The sequence below is a fragment of the Psittacula echo genome, assembly GCF_963264785.1.
Source record: "Psittacula echo genome assembly, chromosome: 12".
NCBI lineage: Eukaryota > Metazoa > Chordata > Aves > Psittaciformes > Psittacidae > Psittacula > Psittacula echo.
Window position 1 is genome coordinate 14767372 of NC_137747.1, and position 9983 is coordinate 14777354.

The window sequence follows — 9983 nt, forward strand, 5'->3', positions numbered from 1 at the left end:
CAGCGCCCTTCCTCAGCTTGGGCCATCTCCTGCTCTTTGTTTATTTCCTCAAGGATCTTCCCTGCAGTAAATCACTGCTGGCAGGGTTGGTCTGAGGTGACGGGATTCAGCTGCACACTGGGATTTTGGCTGTGAGCTCCAGGAGCACCTCTCTTTATTGGGGGCTGGATTAATCCTCCAGTCAAGGAAAAGCATTGGGATCTCCGGAGGCTATTTCCCTGGATCAGGGAGCTTTGAGGCAATTTGAACAAGACCTTGCAGCCATCCTCTTTCCTCTCCCTCCAAGTAGGGCTTTTCCCATTGCTGCTTCTCTGGTGGCAGCTGCCAGAGCTGTTTCCTGATGTCTTCAGCAAGGGATGAGTTTGTAACCTGGGGGTCCAACTGCTGGGTCTGTGGATGGAAATGGCATCCCTGGTCCATGAGTGCTGGTGAAGAGAGGGGTTCATGCCTTCTCCCACCCCCTGCAGCTCCAGCACTCTGCAGCCCACTCTCTGTCCTGACTCCTTGGCACCATCACCCTCTGTCATGATATGCCCCCATGCACTGGGTGAACACCCCACATGGGAGCTGGAGATGGAGACCCCTTCCCAGCTCCAGCCTCAGTTTAATGGCACCTTTGGTTCTTTTATTTTCTCTGGTTTTAACCTCCTCTTCTTTGAATGCTTCTCTTCACAGCTGCAAGGACAATGGCCAGAGGTGCTCAGGCAGAACAGTGCCAGGATGGACATTACTCAAGAAGAGAACACTCACCACACTACCAGGCTGGGGCAGGAGAAGAGGCAAAGATGCTCTGTGCAAACAGGCTCTCCCATAGTGCTCACAGCGTGGCTCTCAAAGGGTGGGTTTCAGTTCAGATCTCCCTGCAAGAGCAGTTGGACAAAACCCAGTAGAGAAGACCCTGAGAAACCCTTACTTCTTGAGTTTCTCCAGGTTCCTGGGATGCAGCAGAAACTCACCCCCCAGCCCAGCCCTGAAAGCAGTGCCTCGTCCAGGCAGTGCAGCCCCAGTGTGCAAAAGCATCCAACATAGCATCATGGAATCCCAGACTGGTTTGTGTTGGAAGGGACCTTAAAGCTCATCCAGTTCCAACCCCCGGCCACCTTGCACTAGAGCAGGTTGCTCAAAGCCTCGTCCAGCCTGGCCTTGAGCACTGCCAAGGACGGGGCATTCACGACATGCTCAGTAAAACAGGGTGAGCTTCAGCAAAACGACCTTGGTGGAAGTCCCCAGAGGCCCTTTGACCTCAGCCTCAGTGGGGTTGCCCAGCGCACATCAGGGAGCATCTCCCGAGTGGCCCATTGCTGTTGGTGGGCATCAACTGGGAGATGCAGGGACAGGACCAGGAAGCATCTGGAGGGTTGGTCCAGAGCTGGTCATGGACTCATCAGGAATCATTCCCAAACAAGTTTCTGAATGTGTTCCCATTTCCATCACCCATGCAGGCTCCTCAGGGGGTGGGCTGCCTGAGTGCAAAGACCCAGCCCTGGTGCTCCCCACAGCCCTTGCTTTCATCAGATACTATATCCTAAGAGAATGACAAATCAGTTTCTGGATTAGATTCTGGCATGAATAAACACTATGCTAGAATTTGCCAGTCCTTCAGGAACTACAGGCATTTTCCCAGTCTCAAATGTTCATTCAGATAACGGATAAATAATGACCTTGATTATGTCAGGTATTACAATGAGCAGAGCACTGGGCTTTGGTTCATAACAGTATCTGCAAATCAGTGCCTTAACTTTTTGCTCTTCTTGGTAGGTTTCCGATGCTTCAGCACTTTGAAACCAAAAGCCTGTGTTTCTGGACAGAGCAGCAGCAGCAGCACACCAGCACCTTCCTTGCAACGGGACCAAACCGTGCATCCCCATGACATGGCAGAGGGGTGACCTCCTGGGGGCATCTGGCTGCATACCAGGGTCCGAGGCACCTCCTGCAGCTCCCCAAGGTAGAAAGCCCAGGCTGATCTGCAGCCAGGCAGCTGCAGCAGAGGATACAGGAACATCCAAGGGGGAGCTGGGTGCAAGGGGACCCCACTGCCATTGATCCAGGGGTGTTTCCTTGTTGAGGGCCAGGAAGAATTTTTCCTGTGTATATCTTAGTCCAGGTTGGACACAGGGGCTTGGAGCAAGCTGCTCCAGTGGAAGGGGTCCCTGCCTGTGGCAGGGGTTGGAGCTGGAGGAGCTTTAAGGTCCCTTCCAACACAAACCAGGCTGGGGTTCTGTGACTCTAAGAGCAGGAGGAATGTGGCAGCCAGTGGTTGTGCCTTCGGACAGAGCAACACCATCCCTGGGGCCGGGCAACATGGGGGCTCCTTCTTCCTCATGCCTCCACACTCCATAAAGAACCAGGGATTCCCTTTGGAGCATGGCTCGGGATCAGCCTCTGCCGCTGACTCATGGGAGCTCCTGGTGTTTGCAGAAACACCCTCTTCTTCCAATGCCCTGGTCCCAGGAGCGGCTCCCCAGAGACAGGGGTGACCGGGTGAGAGCTCTCTGCCAGGAGCACAGGAAATAACCAGATCCAGCAGCTTTGCTGCTTCTCCAGCGAGAGAGATGACACCCACAGGATGTGGGCAAGGAGAGCACCGGTGGGAAATAACAAGGCAAATGCAAGCTGAAGCTGATCTCAGCCTCTGCTTTTCATCCAGATCGCTCTGTTTATTCACAGTCTTTCTCCAATAAAATCATTAGAAAATCCAAGGCAGCATCCACTGCCTTCCAGATACAAAGGGAGGGATAGCAAGAAAGCCAGGGAGAGAAGGCAGCTCCAGCAAAGAGCAATGCAGAGGGGCCACGTAAGAGACATGAACAGAGAAAGTGCGCTCAGTTTGAGAGCCCATCTCTCAGCAGCCTCCATGTGCTGCTCCTTCCATGCAGGATTTTCCCATTAATGTCCAGTGTTTGAATCTTCAGTTAGAAAAAAAAAGAAGGAAAATAAAGCCGTTTTGTTTTCAGGGCTCAAAGCAGCTGGACAACATCTCCCAAGATGATGACTGCAAAGGCGAAACCAAAAGCAGGCACCAGGTTCATGTCAGCCTGAAGCAGGAAGCAGTGTCGTTGTCTCACCTCCCACTGTTCCTTCTTCCCCCTGCCCTCAGCTTCTCAGAAGCTGTCTGTGTGTTGCCCACTTAGGATGCTTCCAGGGTACAGGAGAGACTTAACAGCAGCTGGGACTGCACCAAAGCTGCATCTCCTGGTGATGAGATGAAAAGCGACCCAGGTTGTAGCCTCTGGAAAACTGAGGTCTGGCTGGTTCATATGGCAGCAAAAAGGAGAGGCTGGGTCTAAGTCCATGTCTTCTCTAGACTGACGTGAAAGGAAATGGTGCAGCCTTATTCTGAGACACTGAAGATGTTAACGCTGAGTTCCAGCTCCTGCACAGAAAGCAGCTTCCACTTGGATGTGGCAAAACAACTGCTAAAATCCACACAGAGATTTACCCCTCCAGTCCGGAGATGCTTTCCTCCTTGCTCTCCCCCTTTGGGGAATTATACACCAGGAACAAGCCCAGCCAACACCACAGGGGGCAGTCGGGACCCAGCACCATGTACCTGAGCTGTCCCAAGGGCAGCAGTGTCCCTTCCTGCCGAAAGCCCTTTCATTACTTGCAGAAAGAGCCTTTATCACAGAGCCTCACTTGGATTTGTGTTCCAGATGTGTCCAGGTACTGTTTTAAACCCCATTCCTGTGCCCGGCTGCCTTGCCCTCGGTGAGAGGCCAATGGAGATGTAAGGACCCAGCCCTGGTCCAGGGCTCCCTGCTCAGCTGCTCTCCAGGTGGGGAAGGAGGAAACTTTTCTCCATGTGCTTGGGGCTGGCATGGGAAGCCCAAAGCTTTTCTTCTAGAGGCTGAGGACCCGGCAGCAGATGTGGCTGAGCCAGATGCTGGCCAGAGAGCTGTGGCCATGCTGGAGATGGAGGTTGTCTCAGCATCAAAAGGGAGGAGTTTGGGATGAGGGTGGCTGAGCAGGGAATGAAGGGCAAGGATCAGGCTGCTGGTGGGACCAGTGACATGGCCTCGCTGCTGGACCTTGCTGTGATGGGGTCTCAAGCTGCAGCGGGTTCACCCCAGGAGTTTTCTTATGGTGGAGGACTGGGCTTGGAGCAGCCTGCTCTAGTGGAAGGTGTCCCTGCCCCTGGCAGGGGGTTGGAAATGAGATGATCTCTGAGGTCCTTTCCAACCCAAATCATTCCGTGATTCTATGACTCTATGATTATCATGTTCTGGTTCAACTCTGACCTGTGATTTTTTGTGTCTGGGTGTAGCCAAGCCCCTCCTTGCTGCCGCTGCTGCTGCTGGGAGTCTGGTAGCATCAGGCAAGACCTCCTCAGCTGCAGGTCCAGCTCTGGGCTGAGACCTGCAGGCGGTCAGTGTATGGCCTGGACGGCCTGAGGAGCTCCAGAAGCCAGGACAGTGACACCACAGAGAACGGCACCACTAGAAACCTATGGAATGAACTGGTAGAGGCTCAGCCTGGATCTTGGCCGCTGCAGCCGAGTTAGCCCCTTGCCCTGGCTGGGAGCACCGAGCTCTCCTTAGCAACCACTCTTCAATATTTAGCACCAAATGCATGTGCCCAAATGACCTCCCATGTCCTTTCCAGAGCTTTGCTGCTGAGCCGGCTCCAGGAGCACAGCAGCTACCAACTGAGTCACCGCCAGCTCAAGATTTCCTCTGTTTCTCCCACATGAGCACTTGCTGGGCTTGCCATGACCTGGTCTGCTCGGCCATGGTGAGCTCACAGCCCGGATGGAGCCTTCAGGAGAAGCAAGGCGAGATGGTCCACAGGGGAAGTTAGAGACCAGAGGGTCCCTGGATAGAGTCTGTATTGTTGCAGCCACCAGATGGAGAGGAAGGAGACACATTTGGAGAAGTGATGTGCAAAGGGGTGGAAAACAACATCTGGCTTACTGCAAGGAGTAGAGAGTGGTGTAAGAATGGGACTTCCAGGGACATCTAAGGATGACGCAAAGATTACAGGTGATGATGAAAACCAATCGGGGCTCTCAGTCTAGACTGCACAGAGAGGAGATGGGGTGATGTGCTGGAGAAATGGGTGGCCATGAAGTACTTGAGGTCTGAGGACTTAGCTGGGCCCATTGCAGAGCAGGTTAAAAGGGCTGAGGGCATAGAGATGGAACCTGCTGAAGAAGTTTTAGGTTAACTAAAACCTGAGCAAACTGAAAGATGGGTTCACTTATTGCGGCATCTCATCCAGGAGCTCTCTCGTCCGAGCTCAAAGGGGCAAAGGGGAATGCCCTGAGCCACGTAGCTCCTGTCCCCCATTTTTGGGAGACTGGCAAAACCCACAGCTTGCTTTGTCATCACAACAAAAATCACAGTTTGCTACACCTTGATGACAAAAAGCCACCATGGTTTCAGCTCTCCCCAGCCCGCTGTGCTCTCCAGGTGGACTCTTTCCCGTGCACAGACACTGTATGGACATGCTGCCCTCCCTTCAATGAGTCCCCCGCACTAACAAAGGGCAATCCTGGGTGCATGCTGGGCAGTTCTCTTGGCTCAGGGGCGGTGTGGAGCCTGCACAGAGCTCGGGCCCCGGTGAATCCTCCAGCGCTGCCCTAGCTCTGCACCTGCCTTCAGTCTGGAGCCTTCCCCTCTGTGCTCTGAGCATCACGGCGGAGGCGCCGGGAGGAAGCAGCCCTGCCCCGAGCGGGAGGCGGGGGATGCTTTATGAGCAGCAGCCGCTGGCGGAGGGCTCTGGCTCCGGCCCCGCTGCCACATTCTTGGGAGAGATCATATCAAAAACCTATTTTTGCTAAAAGCGCAGCGGTAACAGGCTCCAGATGTGCGCTGTTATGTAATGGGGTTTGTTTGAACGGATCCCACTTCCAGATGTGCAGCTCGGACTGCAGGCGTCTGCCTGCTCCTCGGCAGGGTGGGAGGGAGCAGCAGCTCGTGGTGCTGTGCGGGACGCGGCGAGCGCCTCCATCGCCAGCGGGACCTGCCCTGGCTGCTGCGTGCTTCCCGAGCGATGCTTCTCCATGTCCTTCTCCCCAGTGCAGCCTTGGGCACCCTGGGCAGCTCCCACATCTCATCTGGGAAGAGGTCAGCGGGAAGGGTCCTGAGCACTGGTCTGCTCAGCTCCATGTGAGAAAGAAGAGAGCTCATAGGGAACAATCCCTGGTCTCTCATGGCACTCTGGGACTGTCTGCAGGTCACCATCACATAGATGAGAAGTATTACTTGTTTGGGGATTCACTATAACCATGGCTTGAAGACTGGAAGCTAAAGAGAATTAAGGGACTTGATTCCCCAGGGCACACTTTGTGCTTTCCTAGATGTGAGAAAGTCTCAGGCAGGATGGGTGCCAGGAGCAAAGAAGCAGACAGAGGTTTCCTCAGGCAGAAACATTTTGGACCTGGAAGTGGAAAGGCAAAATGGGGGCATCTGAGGAAAGAGATGGCCACCTTCCCATTGGGCCTGTGATATCAGCTCGGTAAACAGCGATGGGAGCAGCCCACACACCCTTCTGGACCAGTTTCTAAGCTGGCGTTGATGTTCACCAGCTGAGATGTTGCCCTCGTTCATCTCACCTGGTAGAGGTCCACTTCCCTGCTGGAGGCTGGAGAGAAGGTTTTCGAAGGCATTTTGTGTCATGGTGGTTTCTCCTTCCCTCCATGCAGGTCTGGGTGCTACGGGTTGAGCATCCCCCTTCTCCAGCACTGCAACTAGCTGGAAACATTGGAAAAATTGGCTGCTCACCCCTTTGGTGGGAATTGCTCCAAGTCGAGACGCGGGAGACGTCTGGATCCTCGCTGCTAGGTGGACAGGGGGATGAGTGGTGCATGCTAAGCCAAGGAGGATTTGAATTCAAAGTATGTGGCTCTGTGCCATTGCTATTAGCATCTCCTAATAAAATGCTAAGACTTACTAAGTGCTCAGAATCAGGAGGGAGGTTTAAGGGGGATGCTCTTGGACTGAAAGCAAGAGGCTTAGGTGCTTTCCGGAGAGCACAGAAATGGCTGGGGGCTGGCTCTCCCTAGAAACCGCTACCTGATGGCAGAAGGAAAGAGCTGGAGAGGTACTACTGACCCCATAGTGCCCCATGGAACATGAGCTGAGCCACAGCTCCAAGGAGAAGGAACGGTCAGAGGAGCAGTGACAGATCTGCCCCCCATGGAGGGGGAGCTCATGCAGCAGGATCAGTTCCTGCACCCGCATCACTGCCTTCCCCAGCTGAGATTCCTGCAGCAGCTCAGGCTTCCTTTGGGATTACTGCGTTTCAGTGTAAACTTCCCCAAGTGTCAAACAATAAACAAAGATGATGGGACAAAACCACTGCTCAGCTGGAGCCTGGGAAGTCTGAGGGGGAAAAGAGCTGCTCCGGGATCTCAGGTTCACATCCCGCCTTGTGCTTGATTTTACCTGCAATGAGACCTTTGTGAAGCTGGTTCTGCTCTGCATTGCAGCCACGTGCTCGTCCCAGCGTTCGGGTTTTTCTCTGGCCTCAGTGCAGCTCTGCTGTTCACATGCAGCCTGCCCGGGCCACGGAGTCAATTGCAAAGCCATCTGCTCACACACCGCTGAGGATGTTTCCATGGCTTTGTGAAAGAAAGGGACTCGTTTCTCTTCTCCCCCCTCTGTCTGTGATGAAGCCATACGTGCGCACAGATCGTGTGCCAGAAATGTGTGTATCAGAGGTGTATTCCCACACTGCCATGGGATGGAGCGAGGGGAGGGGAGGGAAGGGGAGAGGGGATGCTGAGGCACACCCAGCCCAGCGGACAGCCTGTGGAAGGTGTAGAAGCTGGGCTGAGGAAATGAATGAAGGCTTGAGCCTGGGCCCTCCCCCCAGCACGTCCATGTAAAAGGTGGAAAATCCATACAGAGGGGAAGTGTATGCCTTTAGCAGAGCGGGCTCCAGACAGGCCAGCGAGCTGTTTTGAATTGATGTCCTGGCACACAGAAAGTGCTCTCTTGGTTCCCTTTCCTGCTTGGGGCAGTGTTTCTGCTGTTAACCCTCTGAGGGAGGGCAGTGGGTAGGAGGGGACCATCCCCCCTCTGCTTAACCAGGGCAGCATCGCCCGATCCCTCCAAACGCTTCCCAAAGTCACAAGGGGGGAAAACATTCCGGGATGAGATATGAGAGGTAAACAAATGGGGCTGACAACAAACAGCCAAGGGGAGGAAGGAAGCGCTCTCGCCTGTGTTCTGGCCAGCTCCTGGACTGGCAGGGATGAGACACGGAGGAGATGGAATTAACTTCCAGGCTTAACCATTAGTCATTTTTACAGTGCAAATGCGTTTCTCCCAATACACCCCTGGGGAAAGAAGCCTCATGTGGCATTCAGAGGGCGTGGGTAAATGTGGAAAGATGAGCATAAAAGAGATATAAGAGATGACCTCTGCAAGCTGCCTGTGCTGGACACACTGGTGCGTGGCAGGGAGAAGATGCCATGCTTCAGGGCTTTGCCTTTGATAGACTCCAGCCCCAGGTATGACCTTCACATATGGTCCCTTGTACGCTAAGGTGACACACAAGGGAAAGAGAAATGAGGGTTGTCAGACATGAGCTTAGACCAAGGTGGGGAAAGCTGGTGTCCTGGAGGATGTTCTTCTGGGTCATGTCAAGCACCCAGCTCATCCAAGAGCGAGCTTACCTGGGGTCACCAGTACTCATGGCCCGAGTTGCTCAAAGCAGCTTGGGAAGGGAGAAGGCAACACCCATGTGATGGGAGAGCAGAGACCCAAAACAAGGGGCACTCGGTGCAGGCAGGATCCCCGGCAAGGTCTCAGCATCGCATCCTGCAGGCACAGTGGGGAGGGTGGCAGAGCCCAGCTCTTGTGCAGTTCTGAATGGATCCATCAGATTTCCCACCAGGGACCACAGGATTCCTTCCAGCCAGCCTTGGTGAGGGCCGAGGAGCAGGGTATGGACAGGCAGGAGGGCATGGGGATGCTGACAACTGCAGGCAGGCAGCGATGCTTGTGAGCTGGATCCTCCAACACAGGACCTCATCCTGTCCCCAGGTCTTGTCCTGGCCACCTCTGACCCGGGGGCTGGAGGGATGATGGAGCAGGCAAGCCCTTCCCTTATCTCCTGCTTTTCCATAGCCATGCTCAACACTTCTGTGACATTTTATAACCCCCAACCACTCATGTCCATGAGCTGGGGTTCCCGGAGGTGCAGTAGCCCGGGAGAGGAGGGCAAAGCACCGCGAAGGCAGCACGCTGCGGTGTGTTGAAAATACTACCACTAATTACACAATGGGTTCCTTATGTTCCCTGGAAATGCAATATGTGGGAGGACTCCCGGCCAATTCATGTTTTAGGACAAATCAAGGCAATATATTACTCGACTCAGCTCCTAAATTTGGTCATACTTTAGCTGGTGTTTTCAGACGTTTGTGAGTTAGGTTGGCCAGTGCCACAGAGAGAAGTGATGGGGCAATTATCTTAATTAGGAACAAATGCATTACTTCTGCAAGTTATTTGGTGCTTGGAACAAGCCCTCCCCATTGCGTGACTACTTTGCGCAGAGTTAACCCCTGCTGAGACCTCCAGGAGGTCAGCTTTCTGGAGGATGAGAAGGAAACTCGGTGCCTGTCAGATTGCTGGGGTTAAAAGCCACGCAATGCGCGGAGGTTTCACAGCATCTGGCAGCAGCCTCAGCAGCTTCACTGGCACCAGCTTTTGCCCTTCACAGGGGTCAAGAAGAGGCTGTGTGTCCTGCAGAGGGGTGAGGGACCAGCCCTGGGAAGCCCAGACCTGCCTGGGCAGCATGTGTCAGATAAGGCAGCATCTTCACAACACAGATGAGCAAGGCTCCTCTTGCTTCATCCCTAAACCACAGCCTGCAGGTGCTGGTGATGCCATGTGCCTGTGGCCCCATTTAAAGGACCCTGGAGAAGAGCTGGATGAGCTGACCCTTCGCAGTCAGTCACCAGCTTTGTGGGTTTGTCCCAAGATGCAGCCCCCAGCACCACAGCTTCTTCCCGCAAGAGCAGGGGAGTAGAAGCTCCT